The sequence below is a fragment of the Triturus cristatus genome, chromosome 9 (genome assembly GCF_964204655.1).
Source record: "Triturus cristatus chromosome 9, aTriCri1.1, whole genome shotgun sequence".
NCBI classification, from domain to species: Eukaryota; Metazoa; Chordata; class Amphibia; order Caudata; family Salamandridae; genus Triturus; species Triturus cristatus.
Genome location: NC_140592.1, coordinates 1,289,620,602 through 1,289,639,624, shown reverse-complemented (window position 1 = coordinate 1,289,639,624; position 19,023 = coordinate 1,289,620,602).

Genomic DNA, 19,023 nt, shown 5'->3' with positions numbered 1-19,023 from the left:
TGTGTCCAAAATGGATGCATTTTGCGCTAAGAAAATAGCACTAAATGCTACAGGACATGAACAGGAGAAGCCGCAGCTGCTTGCTCTCTCTCTCCTAGTTTGTTGTTCCTGCACTCCAGGGGGCTCATTTATGAGCCCCTGCGTCACTTTTGCGCCACCGGTGCGTCACTTTTTGTGACACACCAGTGGCGTAAAACATGCGCCATGATGCGCCATATTTACAAAGTGACGCATCTACCTAGATGCGTCAGGTATAATGTATGCAGGGTGGGCGTTCCCACATAAGTAAGCATCGTAGAAGTGACGCAGTGAAATCTACGAGATTTCACTGCGCCACTTCTAGGGTGCAAATGCGTCAATATCTTGCGCCTGCCTCACAGCAGGCGTAAGACTGACGCAGGCCCTTTCACATGGGGCTTGCCCCATGTGAAAGGACACATTGCTGGAGTTGCGTCACTTTTGTGACACACTCCAGCAATGCGTCACTTTTGTGGCAACAGATACGTCAGAAATACTGACGTATCTGTGACTCCTTGCGACATGATGCATCATACTGTAAATATGACGCATCATTGGAGTCGCAGGGAGGGCGCAGTGAAAAGTGACGCATCACTGTTTTTACGCAGTGATGCGTCACTTTTCATAAATGAGGCCCCAGAGACGGACAACAGAAGCCGGCAGCCGCTCCCTCTCTCCTAGTTTGTTGTTCCTGTGCTCCTGAGATGGACAGCAGAAGCCGCAGCCACTCTCTCTCTCCTAGTTTGTTGTTCCTGCGCTCCTGAGATGGACAGCAGAAGCCGCAGCCGCTCGCTCTCTCCTAGTTTGTTGTTCCTGCGCTCCTGAGATGGACAGCAGAAGCCGCAGCCGCTCTCTCTCTCCTAGTTTGTTGTTCCTGCGCTCCTGAGGTGGACAGCAGAAGCCGCAGCCGCTCTCTCTCTCCTAGTTTGTTGTTCCTGCGCTCCTGAGATGGACAGCAGAAGCCGCAGCCACTCTTTCTCTCCTAGTTTGTTGTTCCTGGGCTCCTGAGATGGACAGCAGAAGCCGCAGCCGCTCTCTCTCTCCTAGTTTGTTGTTCCTGCGCTCCTGAGATGGACAGCAGAAGCCGCAGCCACTCTTTCTCTCCTAGTTTGTTGTTCCTGGGCTCCTGAGATGGACAGCAGAAGCCGCAGCCGCTCTCTCTCTCCTAGTTTGTTGTTCCTGCGCTCTAGAGATGGACAGCAGAAGCCGCAGCCGCTCGCTCTCTCCTAGTTGTTCTTGCGCTCTTGAGATGGACAGCAGAAGCCGCAGCTGCTCTCTCTCTCCTAGTTTGTTGTTCCTGCGCTCTAGAGATGGACAGCAGAAGCTGCAGCTGCTCTCTCTCTCCTAGTTTGTTGTTCCTGCGCTCTTGAGATGGACAGCAGAAGCCGCAGCCGCTCGCTCTCTCCTAGTTTGTTGTTCCTGCGCTCCAGAGACGGACAGCAGAAGCCGCAGCCGCGCCCTCTCTCCTAGTTTGTTGTTCCTGCGCTCCTGAGATGGACAGCAGAAGCCGCAGCCACTCGCTCTCTCCTAGTTTGTTGTTCCTGCGCTCCTGAGATGGACAGCAGAAGCCGCAGCCGCTCTCTCTCTCCTAGTTTGTTGTTCCTGCGCTCCTGAGATGGACAGCAGAAGCCGCAGCCGCTCTCTCTCTCCTAGTTTGTTGTTCCTGCGCTCCTGAGATGGACAGCAGAAGCCGCAGCCGCTCTCTCTCTCCTAGTTTGTTGTTCCTGCGCTCCAGAGACGGACAGCAGAAGCCGCAGCCGCTCGCTCTATCCTAGTTTGTTGTTCCTGCGCTCCTGAGATGGACAGCAGAAGCCGCAGCCGCTCTCTCTCTCCTAGTTTGTTGTTCCTGCGCTCCAGAGACGGACAGCAGAAGCCGCAGCCGCTCGCTCTATCCTAGTTTGTTGTTCCTGCGCTCCAGAGACGGACAGCAGAAGCTGCAGCTGCTCGCTCTCTCCTAGTTTGTTGTTCCTGCGCTCCAGAGATGGACAGCAGAAGCCGCAGCCGCGCCCTCTCTCCTAGTTTGTTGTTTCTGTGCTCCTGCGGTTGGATTTATGCACTGAATTACTCTTAATTACTCAAGCTGGCATAATCAAGTAATTTTGCATCACAAGAGTAACGCGTAATTGCTGAAATTACTCTGATTAGCATCAATAAAAGTTCGCCCAGGCCTACTGAAGACCCCAGACAGCTGAGGAGTGCAGAGGATCGGGGGTCCTCCCTGGCACCGAAGAAATGAGGGGGGCTGAGCAAGCCCCCCTAAATATCTGAGGAAGCCACAGGCTCTGTGTGTCCTCTTAGAGCAGACACTGAGCTCTGGGATTTTCTGTATCATTTCAGATGCATGACGTTCCTTTGTTACAGAAAATGATAAAAAGTACCAGTGGTTCTTACCCAGGCTGATATCATGCGCTTTTTATCTCCATGACTCGCTTATTCAAACTTCATGGACACGGACTCTTATCTCTCTTCTTACGAGAAAGATATACACTGCCTTGACCCTGCTGCGTCATGGTACGTCACGTTACGGTGATTATCTTTTCTAAAGCGCTTATTCACCCAAAAGCTTCATGGCACTGGGAGGAGGCCAGAAAATTACTCAAAAGATTGTAAGGGGTTAATGTGTAAATATGAGTTACGTTTTTATGGTGGCGGATACAGTATTATTATTACCCGCTGTATCCATGGGCAAATGACATCTACTGATAGTTCATTAATGCGCATATCTTTATTTAGAATGATATTTTAGGCAAGACACGGTGGGGAAATTTACTAACTTCTCACGCAACGCAGCGCAGCTGGATAAAGTCTGTGGTGCGCTGCATGAGAAGAAGCGAGCAGGAGAGCGTCATATATACAGAAGTATGGCCCCTCCCCCGCCCTCCCGAGCGCCACGCACTCACCTTTGCACCATAGAGCGAGGGTGTCTGCATGAGTCTAGCATAGGTTTGTACTGGGAGGGAACCCTTCCAATACCATATACTATGGGGCAGATTTATGTTCCCTGGCGCATCCCTGCAAATCAGCAAGGATGCGCCAGGGAAGATGCGTCATGCAAGTTTACCCTTGCGCCACAATAGATGCGCCGCATTTACAATGCAGCGCATCGTGGCGCAAGGATAAACAGATGCGTGACGCATCTGATGGCGGAAGGGCGGAGCATTGCTGGAGTTGCGTCGCAAGCGCGACGCAGCTCCAGCAAGGCTCGGGGGTGCCCTATCGGTACAATGCTGCGTCAATCCTTACGCCTGCTTCAAGCAGCGCAGGGATTTGACGCAGCATGGCCGGAAAAGGGACTGAGTGAAATCTTGTAGATTTTACTCAGCCACTTTTCGGAGGCGTTCCTGCGCCGGAACGCCCCCCCCGTGAAGGTACGCCCACATGTGGCGCAAGCTTTACAACGTGACGCATCTCCCTAGATGCGTCACGTTGTAAATCTCCCGCAGCATGGCGCTGGCATTGCGCCGCCGCTGCGTCACAAATGTGGCGCAACGGCGGCGCAAAAGTGACACACAGGGCTTATAAATCTGCCCCTATTTATTTAAAAAGTTTTCTATAGCGCATACATGACCACCGAGGGTATCAGGGCACTTTACAGTTTATAAATAGGAAGGATACAAGGGTTAAAAACAGAACAAACAAACGGAAAATAAGTTTACATTCTTGTAGGGCTGGGCGCCATAGGGAGCCTGGGAAGCCAGGAGTCCAAGGCAGAAGTTTCTCCATCCCTATCATTTGCTTCCTTGAAAAGGCAGGGGAGGGATCCCATCTATGTCGCGGACAAGGCTGCGGGGGTGTCATGGCACCGTACAGTATAACATTTGCAAACGGAATAAGTGGAGGTCACAGAGACCAACAGATCCACAAAACAGCGTTCACAGACTCTATACCTAGACGTACCTTAACCCATTTCCTTCTTGGTATGTGTCTGTACAGTGCAACACACATGCAAAGTCGTAAAAAGGAAGGAGAAATGAAGGCTTTGCTCCTTCACAGCGCCTACTTGAAACGGGCGCTATTTTCTGACGCTAAACCCTGTCTACTTTTTTAAGTACATTGGGGCAGATTTATGTTCCCTGGCGCATCCCTGCAATTCAACAGGGATGCGCCAGGGAAGATGCGTCACAAAGGTTTACCCTTGCGCCACAATAGATGCGCCGCATTTACAATGCAGCGCATCGTGGCGCAAGGATAAACAGATGCGTGACGCATCTGATGGCTGAAGGTTGGCGCATTGCTGGAGTTGCGTCGTCAAGCAGGCGCAGGATTTTGACACAGCATGGCCGGAAAAGTGACTGAGTGAAATCTTGTAGATTTCACTCAGCCACTTTTCGGAGGCGTTCCTGCGCCGGAACGCCCCCCCCCCCCTGTGCAGATACGCCCACATGTGGCGCAGGCTTTACAACGTGACGCATCTCCCTAGATGCGACACGTTGTAAATGGGGCGCAACATGGCGCAGGGTTTATGCCGCCGCTGCGTCACAAAAGTGATGCAACGGCGGCGTAAAAGTGGCGCAAGTCCGTTATAAATCTGCCCCATTGGGTTTAGCGTCAGAAAGCTTGGGTGGTTGCATGGGAGCGCCCATGCACCATCCTCGGTACGCCGCTTGGCGCTAAGTAATGCAAAGCTCAGCGCTGGAATTTAAATAGGTAAAAAAGATTTAGCTTTGATGTGCATCACTTTTGTGAGGCAAACACAGCATAAAACCTCAGTAAATAGACCCCTAATTAAATAATAATCTCTGTAAAATGAATTACGTTAACGCAAAATGGGCAGATTATTGGTACCACTTGATGACGTCATCAGTAATGTCATCAGTGATGTTACCTGTGCTGTCACTAATGATATCAATAAAAAATGAATGAGCGGTGTAAGAATGACGGGTATAAGGAGGGGCGTGCAACATTTGCATAATCATGTAACATGACAGAAAATGATTCATAATTATCCCTTCGAGCTTTATTTTAGCACAAAATGCATCTTTGCATCATTTATTGGCGTTTACGCAAACGCCCTGCGCGCTGCGGCTCTTGTTCCTTTGAGTTTTGCTACAAATTCTCATGAGTTGAGTAAAGCGTTGTACAAAGGCTGATGCGAAATTCTCCAAATTAGGCAAATGAAGCCAGAGTAATTGATATATTTATATTTCATTCAGGCCGCATTAGAGATAGAGCTCGATGGGGTCGCAAGTTCCAGCTTGTTTGACGCGCCGTCGCTGGCAGAGTCCAGGGGTTTAGGGTGTTTTCTGTAACGGAGCATGCACTTTAGCTTCTTGTTTTCAGTAGATTTTTATGTTTTTTAAACATATGTTAGAATTGTTTAAGCAAATCTTTCATAACTTCACTTTAACCTTTGTATTTTTTCGGTGAATTTCTGGAATTTTTGATCATGTTCCTAATGGTGCTGTTTTTTGGCCTAGTTTCCGTTTACGGCTAACAGTCACTGCACACATACAGGGTCTAACTTCAGGCCCTGTGCCCACACGGCGTCTGTATGACAAATATGGTGCACTGTCCTTGTTTGGGTCACGGTCCTCATTTAAGCAAGTGCGTCAGGCGCAAAAGGGACAGAGTGCCCGAATGCAATGAATATGTGGCCCCCCAGGGCAGCCGTGAACTTGCACTGCCCTGGGGGCAGCGCATTCAGTGAAATACGGAGTGGCTGTTTCAAAGCCGCGCCATGTTTCACAGCGCAAGCGGCATGTCACCTGTACTTTGAAGAGGGATTAAAGATCAGCCTGCAAGAGGGTGCAGTGAGTGACTGCACCCACCTGCAAAGGGATCTCTTAGAGTCCATTGAACCCCATTCTCCCTTCAGAGGGCTGCCCTCAGGGGGTGCACTGACAAAGTGCATGCACCTTTATGTGAGGCACTGTCACTGCCCCTACTAAGGGCATGTTTTCCTTGAAATTGAGCAAGTGACCATCCCAGCTCCACCTGTAAGACCCGTCGGACTTTTGGGACTCGGTGACCCCAGTGGTGACCACCCACAACAGCGTGGTGATCAGAGACCACCACAGCCTTAGCCTACTGAGCCAGGGAGCTGCACGGAGACACAGGGCCAGGGAAAATCAGAGCATAGCTCCGTCCCTACCTGCAGGGGTCCGGGGAACTCATGGGTCTCTGTGCAAACCTCTATGAATGCCCGTCAGCCTCCTGGGAGCCCTCCCATGTACTGTGGGATGCAGCAAGAGGGGGGGCCCAGGGGAGTCCAACTGGCGCAGCAGCAAGGTAATACGCCTCTGGCCCAGCGGATATAGACACTAAAGCCAACATTCTGGCTGCACTCCGGGAGCCCAGACCCATAAACTGTCACCAGGGGAGGTGCACGGTCATTCCGCTGGGCCATGGCAGGCTACACTGGCCCCCTACCATTCAACATGTGTGCCTCACTACTGTGGCAAAACCACAGACACTGGACACTCCTTCACCCACAAGCTGCTGTGATCGAAACCAATACAGCGTACTCCAAGCCCACCTCTAGAACACTCAGTTTGGGTACACCCCTGCTCCTGGCCTTAGACGTATTGCAGTATGGGTCGTACCACATTGACCAGGGACCTGGTGGGGAGCACCCAATCAGGCCCAGACATTATACCACCTTACGTGGAGGAGTCACAACTAGACGTGGAGGGGCCCGTGTGCGAAGTGCAGCTCCCTACAAGCTGGATGGTATTCTAGATTCCATTGATGCCACCCTGGAGTCCCTTGAAATCAAAATAGACCAAGTGGCGATAGATATGACCATCTTGTGTGATGACACCGCAAACTCGAGGACTAAGTAAAGTCCAATGAAACTGCCCTCCACACTATGAACCCAATAGTAGATGAACTACAAAGGGAGGTTCCGCCCCTTACCGAAAAAGTCAGACTGCTTGATCAAAGAGCAGAAGATGCGGAAGGCTGCAGCAGATGCAATAATGTCTGAGTGGTGGGCCTACCCAAATGGGTAGAGGGCACTGACATGGCAACCTTGCTCAAAACATTGCTCTGCACCGAGGTGACCCCTCTTCATTCTGGAGAGGGTGTACCATGAGCCAGTGAGATCCCCGCCACTGGGAGAGCTACCATGCCCCATGGAAGCCAGACTACTGAACTACAAGAGCAGAGACAGCCTACTGCACAAGGCCTTATCTACCTCCCCCTTGCGTATCAGCAATAACATAGCTGGCATCATTCCGAAATACACGCTGGAGGTCCAGTGCATGAGAATCTCATTTCTGGAAGTGAAACATGCATTCCAGGAGCTGGTCCTCCAGTGTATGCTGCTGCTTCCCGTCCACCTAAAGGTCATAGTTGATGACCATTCACACTTCTTTGACACTTCAGCGGACATGTGGGACAGGATCGAGAGATACCGTGATGGTCTGGATGGTGTTCCCCCTTGTCATCTGCCCCAACCACAGAGACATAAGCAACACTGAAGAGCACGTATGATGGGGGGGCCGCCTGACCAGGAGGCAGATGGAGCTTGACAGAGAGGCTGCTCTGGAGGCCGCGAGCCGTATCAGTTCTCTGGTCCACGCATTATCAAGGGACCACCTCTCTGACTCATTCCCTGCTGGCTCTGACTCAGACCCGGCTTTGGAGGGGCCCACCCAGGGCCTGCTTCTGACCCTACACACAGCTGATGATTTCTGACTCACTTCTCACTGTGACACTTTGTCACTGCCAGCCGCGGAGATAGGACAATCTGTGGATCTCCCTAGCCAGTTCTTCTGTGTCTATCACAGACGACGTGGAGCGCCACATGCTAAACTAAAAAGTGGGATGGTGATCCGCAGGTGACCTGCACATATGTGGGTGCACGGAGATTGGCCACTGCTCCCTGAGGCTTCTTGGAGAGTCCTTACTGCTTGTGCATTGTTGTTTCTGAATTACTGGTTTGATAGAATGTATGGACACTTGACCATTGTCAGTGTGTCCTGGATTGCAGGAGTTTGGGAATGTTTGTTCATGTTTAAAAGTATACGATGTTCAAACCAATATACTTTAGAGGGTCACCTACACATGTAAAGCACCATCCGGTGTCCACTATCATGCAGGCATTTGCTGAGGGCCTAGGCGTGCGGGGAAGGCTTGAAGAGTCCCGCCGAATGTACACTCCTCACTATGGCATCCCTGGTACCTAACTATACCATCCTCCCCTGGATTGTTTGAGGTATGCACTCTACCTGCAATGTTATCAGATATACTCCTACCTGAAAGGGAGAGGTGCCGCCTTTGTCTTACTCCAAGAAACACACTCAGCGTGGTCTGAACCTGCTTACACCGGAGATGGAGGGGAGAGGTCTTAGCGACCAGTTACTGCTTCATACCCAGAGTCACACTCATCTGGATCGGGCAGTGGATCCATTTAGCTGCACGTCACAGCATATAGACAAAGAAGGCAGATACACATTCATTCAGGGGACCTTAGATGGGGGCCCCTGGAGTCAGGCAATTAATATGCCGCCAATATCAACCTGGCATTGTTCCTGGTGTCTCTAGCACCTCTGCAGAGCAGCGCTACAGCTGTGGTCAGAAGATCAAGCAGAGACTTTAACTGCATAGAAGATGTTTTGCTTGACATGTCCATCCCTACGCTACTCGACTCCCCGACCCGGAGGGAGGCTAATACTCCCGGAAATAGATGGAGATCTGGGACCTCATAGATCTATGGAGACACAGGCACGGCCAGACACAGGAATACTTGTTTTACTCCCCAGTGCATGATTTTTGTCAGACTGGGCAAGAAACGAGCATCCAGCTGTGGTGGGGATGACTTCCCAGATTGAGTACTCAGCCCACACATTCTCAGACCACAACCCACTCCTGATTTGCTTAGCCTGGGGGAAGAGATTAGCTCCAATCCCCACCTCGAGGCCCCACCCTAAACTGCTGCATGACCCAGTCTTTAGGGACTCCTTGGGGAGTGCCATTAGGGAATACTTTCAACATTACAAGTCCATGGCACCCCCACATTTGTGTTCTGGGAGGTGTGAAAAGTAGTGATTCTAGGCCACTGCTTAGGCAAAAAGATAGGAGAACGGAGATCCCTGGAGGCTCAGCTCACCCACTTAGAGATTTCCCTGCTGGACTTGAAGGCCAAGATCATGCTGGACCCTACTCGATGTCCGGACCCCTGGAGGCGCAGATGCCACATGCTGAAGCAGTACAGAGGCATGGCCTCTTCTCCTATAGAGAATATATGGCCAAGACCTGCCGGACCCTACTCGGCCTACGGGCCCCTGGAGGGGAAGACGCCACATGCTGACACGGTACAGAGGGTGGGTGGGCCTCTTCTCCTACAGAGAATAAATGGCCAAGACCTGCCGGACCCTACTCGGTGTCCGGGCCCCCTGGAGGCACAGACGCCACATGCTGAAGCGGTACAGAGACGGGGCCTCTTCTCCTACAGAGAATACATAGCCAAGACGGCCGGACCCTACTCGGCATCCAGACCCCCTAAGGGCACTGACGCCACTTGCTGAAGCTGTACAGAGAGTGGGTGGGCCTCTTCCCGTACAGAGAATACATGGCCAAGAACCGCCGGACCCTACTCGGCATCCGTACCCATAGAGATGCAGACGCCACATGCTGACGCGGCACAGAGGGTGGGTGGGCCTCTACTCCTACAGTGAATTCATGGCCAAGACCTGCCGGACCCTACTCGGCGTCCGGACCCCCTGGAGGCACAGACGCCACATGCTGAAGCAGTATAGAGGGTGGCTGGGCCTCTTCTCCTACAGAGAATAAATGGCCAAGACCCGCCGGACCCTACTCGGCGTCCGGAATCCCTGCAGGCGTAGACGCCACATGCTGAAGCGGTACAGAGACAGGGCCTCTTCTCCTACAGAGAATACATGGCCAAGACCTGCCGGACCCTACTCGGCATTCAGACCCCCTAAGGGCGCAGACGCCACATGCTGAAGCGGTACAGAGGGTGGGTGGGCCTCTTCCTATACAGAGAATACATGGCCAAGACCCGCCGGACCCTACTCTGCGCCCAGACCCCTGGCGGTGCAGATGCCACATGCTGAAGCGGTGCAGTGGGTGGGTCGCTTCTCTACAGAGAATACATGGCCAAGACCCTGCCGCACCCTACTTGGCGTCCAGACCCCTGGAGGCTCAGACGCCACATGCTGAAGGGGTACAGAGGGTGGGTAGGTCTCTTCCCCTACAGAGAATACATGGCCAAGACCCGCTGAACCCTACTCGGTGTCCGGACCCCTGGAGACGCCGACGCCACATGATGAAGTGGTACAGAGGGTGGGTGGGCCTCTTCTCTTACAGAGAATACATGACAAAGACCCTGCCGGACCCTAGTTGGCGTCCGGACACCTGGAGGCCCAGACGCCACATGCTGAAGCGGTACAGAGGGTGGGCCTCTTCTCCTACAGAGAATACATGGCCAAGACCCGGCGGACCCTACTCGGCGTCCGGACCCCCTGGAGGCACAGACGCCACATGCTGAAGCAGTATAGAGGGTGGCTGGGCCTCTTCTCCTACAGAGAATAAATGGCCAGGACCCGCCGGACCCTACTCGGTGTCCGGACCCCTGAAGGCACAGACACTACATGCTGAAGTGGTACAGAGGGTGGGTGGGCCCCTTCCCGTACAGAGAATACATGGCCAAGACCCGCCGGTCCCTACTCGGCATCCGGACCCCTGGAGGTGCAGACGCCACATGCTGAAGCGGTGCAGTGGGTGGGTCTCTTCTTTACAGAGAATACATGGCAAAGACCCTGCCGGACCCTACTTGGCGTTCGGACCCCTGGAGGCTCAGAAGCCACATGCTGAAGTGGTACAGAGGGTGGGCCTCTTCTCCTACAGAGAACACATGGCCAAGACCCGGCGGACCCTACTCGGTGTCCGGACCCCTGGAGGCACAGACGCCACATGCTGAAGCGGTGCAGTGGGTGGGTCTCTTCTCTACAGAGAATACATGGCCAAGACCCTGCCGGACCCTACTTGGCGTCCGGACTCCTGGAGGCTCAGACGCCACATGCTGAAGTGGTACAGAGGGTGGGCCTCTTCTCCTACAGAGAATATATGGCCAGGACCCGCCGGACCCTACTCGGCATCCAGACCCCTGGAGGCGAAGACGCCACATGCTGAAGCGGTACAGAGGGTGGGTGGCCCTCTTCCCGTACAAAGAATACATGGCCAAGAACTGCCAGACCGTACTCGGCCTCTGGACCCCTGGAGGCGCAGATGCCACATGCTGAAGCAGTACAGAGGCGGGGGCCTCTTCTCCTACAGAGATTACATGGCCAAGACCCTGCCGGACCCTAGTCGGCGTCCGGAACCCCTGGGGGCGCAGACGCCACATGCTGAAGCGGTACAGAGGGTGGGTGGGCCTCTTCCCATACAGAGAATACATGGCCAAGAACTGCCAGACCCTACTCGGCCTCCGGAACCCTGGAGGCGAAGACGCCACATACTGATGCGGTACAGAGGGTGGGTGGGCCTCTTCTCCTACAGAGAATACATGGCCAAGACCCGCCGGACCATATTCGGCCTCCGGGAACCCCTGGGGGCGCAGACGACACATGCTGCAGCGGTACAGAGGGTAGGTTGGTTCTCTTCCCGTACAGAGAATACATGGCCAAGACCCTGCCAGACCCTACTCGGCGTCCGGACCCCTAGAGGTGCAGACGCCACATGCTGAAGCGGTACAGAGTGTCGATGGGACAGAGGGAGGGCCTCTTCTCCTACAGAGAACACAAGGCCAAGACCCTGCCAGACCCTACTCGGCATCTGGACCCCTGGAGGCGAAGACGCCATATGCTCAAGCGGTACAGAGACTAGGGTGGGTCTCTTCCAGTGCAGAGAATACATGGCTACATGGCCAAGACCCGCCGGATCCTACTCTGCGTCCGGACCCCTGAAGGTGCAGATGTCACATGCTGAAGCGGTGCAGTGGGTGGGTCGCTTCTCTACAGAGAATACATGGCCAAGACCCTGCCGGACCCTACTTGGCGTCCAGACCCCTGGAGGCTCAGACGCCACATGCTGAAGGGGTACAGACGGTGGGCCTCTTCCCATACAGAGAATACATGGCCAAGATGCTTGCTGAGGGGCAGAGGGGCGGTGTCTGGCTTTGCTCGTCCCATCGGAGCGCCGCTCCCACACTGTGCGAGCGCGCCGCACTAAGGATGGCACACTGAAGCACACGCAGACCAACACTCATAAAGTGTGAAATCTGACACATAACAGATGGCCATGGGCGGATACATTTCCAAGACCCGCCGGACCCCACTCGGCGTCAGGACCCCTGAAGGCTCAGACACCACATGCTGAAGCAATACAGAGGTTGGGTGGGCCTCTTCACCTACAGAGAATACATGGCCAAGACCCGCTGGACCCTACTCGGCGTCCGGACCCCTGGAGCCGCTGACGCAACATGATGAAGTGGTATAGAGGGTGGGTGGGCCTCTTCTCTTACAGAGAATACATGGCAAAGACCCTGCTGGACCCTACTTGGCGTCCGGACGCCTGGAGGCTCAGACGCCACATGCTGAAGCGGTACAGTGGGTGGGCCTCTTCCCGTACAGAGAATACATGGCCAAGAACCGCCGGACCCTACTCGGCGTCTGGACCCCTAGAGATGCAGATGCCACATGCTGACGCGGTACAGAGGGTGGGTGGGCCTCTACTCCTACAGTGAATACATGGCCAAGACCTGCCGGACCCTACTCGGCATCCGGACCCTCTGGAGGCGCAGACGCCACATGCTGAAGCGGTATAGAGGGTGGCTGGGCCTCGTCTCCTACAGAGAATAAATGGCCAAGACCCGCCGGACCCTACTCGGCGTCCGGAATTCCTGGAGGCGAAGACGCCACATGCTGAAGCGGTACAGAGGGTGGGTGGGCCTCTTTCCATACAGAGAATACATGGCCAAGACCCGCCGGACCCTACTCTGCGTCCGGACCCCTGGAGGTGCAGATGCCACATGCTGAAGCGGTGCAGTGGGTGGTTCGCTTCTCTACAGAGAATACATGGCCAAGACCCTGCCGGACCCTACTTGGCGTCCGGACCCCTGAAGGCTCAGACACCACATGCTGAAGTGGTACAGAGGCTGGATGGGCCTCTTCACCTACAGAGAATACATGGCAAAGACCCGGTGGACCCTACTCGGCGTCCGGACCCCTTGGGGCACAGACACCACATGCTGAAGTGGTACAGAGGGTGGGCCTCTTCTCCTACAGAGAATATATGGCCAGGACCCACCGGACCCTACTCGGTGTCCGGACCCCTGAAGGCACAGACACCACATGCTGAAGCGGTACAGAGGGTGGGTCTCTTCTTTACAGAGAATACATGGCCAAGACCCGGCGGACCCTACTCGGCGTCCGGTCCCTGGGGGCACAGACACCGCATGCTGAAGCGGCACAGAGGGTGGGTAGGCCTCTTCCCGTACAGAGAATACATGGTCAAGACCCTGCCAGACCCTACTCGGCGTCTGGACCCCTGGAGGTGCAGACGCCACATGCTTGAACGGTACAGAGACTAGGGTGGGTCTCTTCCAGTGCAGAGAATACATGGCTACATGGCCAAGACCCGCCGGATCCTACTCTGCGTCCGGACCCCTGGAGGTGCAGATGCCACATGCTGAAGCGGTGCAGTGAGTGGGCCTCTTCTCCTACAGAGAATACATAGCCAAGACCCTGCCGGACCCTAGTTGGCGTCCGGAACCCCTGGGGGCGCAGACGCCACATGCTGAAGCGGTACAGAGGGTGGGCCTCTTCTCCTACAGAGAATACATGGCCAAGATGCTTGCTGAGGGGCAGAGGGGCGGTGTCTGGCTTTGCTCGTCCCATCGGAGCGCCGCTCCCACACTGTGCGAGCGCACCGCACTAAGGATGGCACACTGAAGCACACGCAGACCAACACTCATAAAGTGTGAAATCTGACACATAACAGATGGCCATGGGCGGATACATTTCCTGGGAAGGGTGGGACATGCACCTGTCTTTGCCCAATTGCGTGCTGTCATTTTACAAAGACGCACACAAAGCACAATAGAAAAACTGCTCCAAAAAAAAACACACGCAGTGTGAAAAGTCCAGAGTGATTCCAAGAGGTCATTTTTCTAGTACAGCGCATGCGTGCTGCGCTAGGCTTGACCTAAAGATAAGGATGGCACACTGAAGCACACGCAGACCAACACTCATAAATTGTTTGTGCAGTACTACAGAGACGTATACAGTGGCACCCGCCTGGCTAAGGATGGAGTCATCAAAAGATTTGTGGTGGAGGGGACACTCCCCAGGCTCCCAGATGATGTCCGACAATTGCTCAGAAAACCAATCACAGAACAAGAAGTTCGGGCAGCCATTAAGGAGCTTGCTGCTGGGAAGTCCTTGGGGTGGAGGGCCTCCCAGTGGAGTTTTACCAAATTTCTTCTACCCCACCTGGCAGAAGGGGTGGGCGGAATTTGCGTAATTGCGTTACGCAAATCTCCGCGAAACGGTAAAAAATCTCCGCGAACACGCAGAAATTCCGCGAACCCGCGGAATTGCTTGTTCGCGATGTTTTTTTCCTGTTCACAATTGCTGTTTGCGTGCTCGGGGAGAAATATCTTGCGAACACGCATTTTGAGAACGTGAAAAAGCAAAAAATTTCGCGAAATCGCGGAAAGCAGACTTTTGAGCAATTTTGCGTTCTCCGCGGAACACGAAATTACGCAAATTCCGCAAATTCCGCAAATTCCGCGAGCAGAACGGAATTTACCGCCCAGGCCTAAGAACTGTACAGGGGCCTGGGAGACGGGCACCCTAGCTCCGCCCTCTCAAGAGACTTTACTGATCGCCCTACCACAGCCACGTACAAGCCTGGAGGAGACCTCCTGCTACCGCCCTCTGTTGATACTGGGTACCAACTTTAAGAAACTCTGTAAAACCTGGCCAGCCGCCAGCAGCCTCACTTACACCTGCTGAGATGAACTGACCAAAATGGTTTTATTCCACACTGCAACACTCTCCTATATATATCAAATGCCTGCACTGAGTGTTAGACGAGGTCTTCCCGGAGGCCTCCCCAATGCGGCCGTTCTCCCAGTGACCCACGTAAGGCCTTCCTTACTCCACGGTGGCAGCACATGCCAGCTGCGATGCAGCGCTGAACTCATGCCCCACATGAGATAAATGGATTACACTTAAGCCTGGGCGAAGCACTACGCTACGCTCGCGTAGTGCGAACTTCACTTTGCGTAGCTTCGCGAAGTGCTACTTCGCGAACTACGCCCACCCTTAATTACACTGCTCTGCAACGGGCACAAGCAGGGGAAGATAGAGAAAATATCTCTGAGTCTTTGAGATCTATTGGGTGGAAGGCAGGGATGCCCTCTGCCCCCTTGTTATCTGTGCTGGCCTTCTCCTGGCATCATCCAGAGGAGGGGCCAGGGTAGGGGCATACCATGGCACCACAGAGATGCCGTCTGCCCCCTTGTTATCTGCGCTAGCCTTTGAGCTGGTATCATCCAGAGGAGGGGCCAGGGTAGGGGCATACCACTGCACTACGGGGATGCCCTCTGCCCCCTTGTTATCTGTGCTGGCCTTTGAGCTGGTATTATCCAGAGGGGGGGCCAGGGAAGGGCATACCACTGCAGCAAGGAGATGCCCTCTGCCCCCTTGTTATCTGCGCTGGCCTTTGAGCTGGTATCATCCAGAGGAGGGGCCAGGGAGGGGCATACCACTGCACCACAGAGATGCCCTCTGCCCCCTTGTTATCTGCGCTGGCCTTTGAGCTGGTATCATCCAGAGTGGGGGCCAGGGTAGGGGCATACCACTGCACCACGGGGATGCCCTCTGTCCCCCCCCTATCTGTGCTGACCTTTGAGCTGGTATCGTCCAGAGGAGGGACCAGGGAAGGACATACCACTGCACCATGGGGATGCCCTCTGCCCCCTTGTATCTGTGCTGGCCTTTGAGCTGGTATCATCCAGAGGGGGGGGGGGCAGGGAAGGGCATACCTCTGCACCACAGAGATGCCCTCTGCGCCATTGTTATCTGTGCTGGCCTTTGAGCTGGTATCATCCAGAGGAGGGGACGGGGTAGGGGCATACCACTGCACCACGGGGATACCCTCTGCCCCCTTGTTATCTGTGCTGGCCATTGAGCTGGTATCATCCAGAGGAGGGGCCAGGGTAGGGGCATACCACTGCACCACGGGGATGCCCTCTGTTCCCTTGTTATCTGTGCTGGCCTTTGAGCTGGTATCCTCCAGAGGAGGGGACGGGGTAGGGGCATACCACTGCACCACGGGGATGCCCTCTGTTCCCTTGTTATCTGTGCTGACCTTTGAGCTGGTATCATCCAGAGGAGGGGCCAGGGAAGGGCATACCACTGCAGCAAGGAGATGCCCTCTGCCCCCTTGTTATCTGCGCTGGCCTTTGAGCTGGTATCATCCAGAGGAGGGGCCAGGGAGGGGCATACCACTGCACCACAGAGATGCCCTCTGCCCCCTTGTTATCTGCGCTGGCCTTTGAGCTGGTATCATCCAGAGTGGGGGCCAGGGTAGGGGCATACCACTGCACCACGGGGATGCCCTCTGTCCCCCCCCTATCTGTGCTGACCTTTGAGCTGGTATCGTCCAGAGGAGGGACCAGGGAAGGACATACCACTGCACCATGGGGATGCCCTCTGCCCCCTTGTATCTGTGCTGGCCTTTGAGCTGGTATCATCCAGAGGGGGGGGGGCAGGGAAGGGCATACCTCTGCACCACAGAGATGCCCTCTGCGCCATTGTTATCTGTGCTGGCCTTTGAGCTGGTATCATCCAGAGGAGGGGACGGGGTAGGGGCATACCACTGCACCACGGGGATACCCTCTGTTCCCTTGTTATCTGTGCTGGCCTTTGAGCTGGTATCCTCCAGAGGAGGGGACGGGGTAGGGGCATACCACTGCAGCAAGGAGATGCCCTCTGCCCCCTTGTTATCTGCGCTGGCCTTTGAGCTGGTATCCTCCAGAGGAGGGGACGGGGTAGGGGCATACCACTGCAGCAAGGAGATGCCCTCTGCCCCCTTGTTATCTGCGCTGGCCTTTGAGCTGGTATCATCCAGAGGAGGGGCCAGGGAGGGGCATACCACTGCACCACGGGGATGCCCTCTGTTCCCTTGTTATCTGTGCTGGCCTTTGAGCTGGTATCCTCCAGAGAAGGGGACGGGGTAGGGGCATACCACTGCACCACGGGGATGCCCTCTGCCCCCTTGTTATCTGTGGTGGCCTTTGAGCTGGTATCATCCAGAGGAGGGGCCAGGGAGGGGCATACCACTGCACCACGGGGATGCCCTCTGCCCCCTTGTTATCTGTGCTGGCCTTTTTGCTGGTATCATCCAGAGGGGGGGACGGGGTAGGGGCACACCACACAATACCCCCTGTATGGGGATGACACGCCCTCATTGCTGCGAGATGGCGAGGCTGGCGCACCCTGGGGGGCCTCTGTGCTGCGCATGTTCGAGAGGCAGCAGGCCTTCACACAAACGGAGAGCAGACGCACACCTCCCCGGGGTGAGGAGGTCATGGAGAGATCCCACAGGCGGTCCGAGACCGTGACACCTCATGGGAGTCCAGACGCTCGAGTACCTCGAAGGTCAAAGTTGACCACAAAGACGTATAGAGTGGGGAGGGTAGCCTGAGGGGGGTGTTCGCTCTTTGAGAAGCAGTGTGGCATTCTGGTGAGCGCTGCAGCTCCGCGAGGGCACGAATTGCGCTCACTAAAAGGATTGCCTTTGTGGGTCACTCCATGCCATATTCCCCGGCGTTACCACTGGGAACCCCACAACATCCCGGGGTGGCCCCCTCAAGCCTGACGACTGAGTGCCTGGAGAGGCGGCTGCCTTGATGAGGGCTGATTGAGAGCGCTAGACGGACTCGTGGCACACACCGGCCGCTCTGCCTCACAATCCCTGACGCATGCAGCAGGTCCCGGGGCAATAGATGGGCAGTGGCAGCCGGGCAGGCTGACCTGCCGGGGCATGAGGTATTATCAACCCCTCTCTCCTTTAGCAGTGGCCGCCGGTTAGGTTTTAATTCAGCTTCACTTAAGACACAGAGGGGCATATTATCAAGGAGGGCGTTAAAATTATCGCCGCTTTAGCTGCAGAAAACTCCCGCTAAAGCGGCGATTGTGGGCTTGATGATATGCCGCAGAGAATTCCCATAGAAGCCCAGTTTCACACAAGAACATGGGCTTCTATGGGAATTCTCTGCGGCATATTATCAAGCCCATTATCACCGCTTTAGAGGCAGTTTTCTGCCGCTAAAGCGGCGATAATTTTAACGCCATTTCTTGATAATATGCCCCAGAGAGACATCACCGCTTCGAGGGCGATGGAGGGTGAGAAGGTGTTGCCACAGCCTTTCAAAATACTATCGATGTAACATGGATTACGACTACCATCTCTGACTCCATGGAGTTAGGTATTCTTAAAATAAATGTGTCCGCTACAGACAGCTGGAACGGAGCCCTGATCGATCGCCCCCAGGATATAAGGCAAACTTTAGTCAACAGTTGGTGGAAGAAATAGCCACTCGTGTTTTAGCTACGTCTGAGTTGCAAACTTCGCTTGGTTCGCAGAGTTTGCAGAGTTTTATGCACTCCGCTGAGCTTGCGGAGTGTAGAAATCTTTTTTCCCTGTTCGTGCTTGCGAACGGTAAATTGGCGAGCGCGATCTGCTGCTCAGGTAGAATTTCTTACCTACCAGCAGGAATATCAGCGCGAACAGCAGTTCACACTGCACTCCGCCACTTGCGGGATTTCGCAGAGTTTTTTTGTTACTTCGCAGAGTTCCGCAGAGCGAAACTCCACAAACTATGCCCAGGCCTGGTTTTAGCCACTAAAACATTCCTCCTCCTGGGTGATTTTAATTACCACGGGGAGGACTACACAAATTCTGAAGTGGCGAAGCTATTAGCAGACCTGGAAACACTTGGTCTGTCCCAACGAGTCAGAGGCCCCAAGCATATAGCGGGCCACTCACTTGACCTGCTAACACTGAGCGTCCTGAATGTGAGGTACCAAT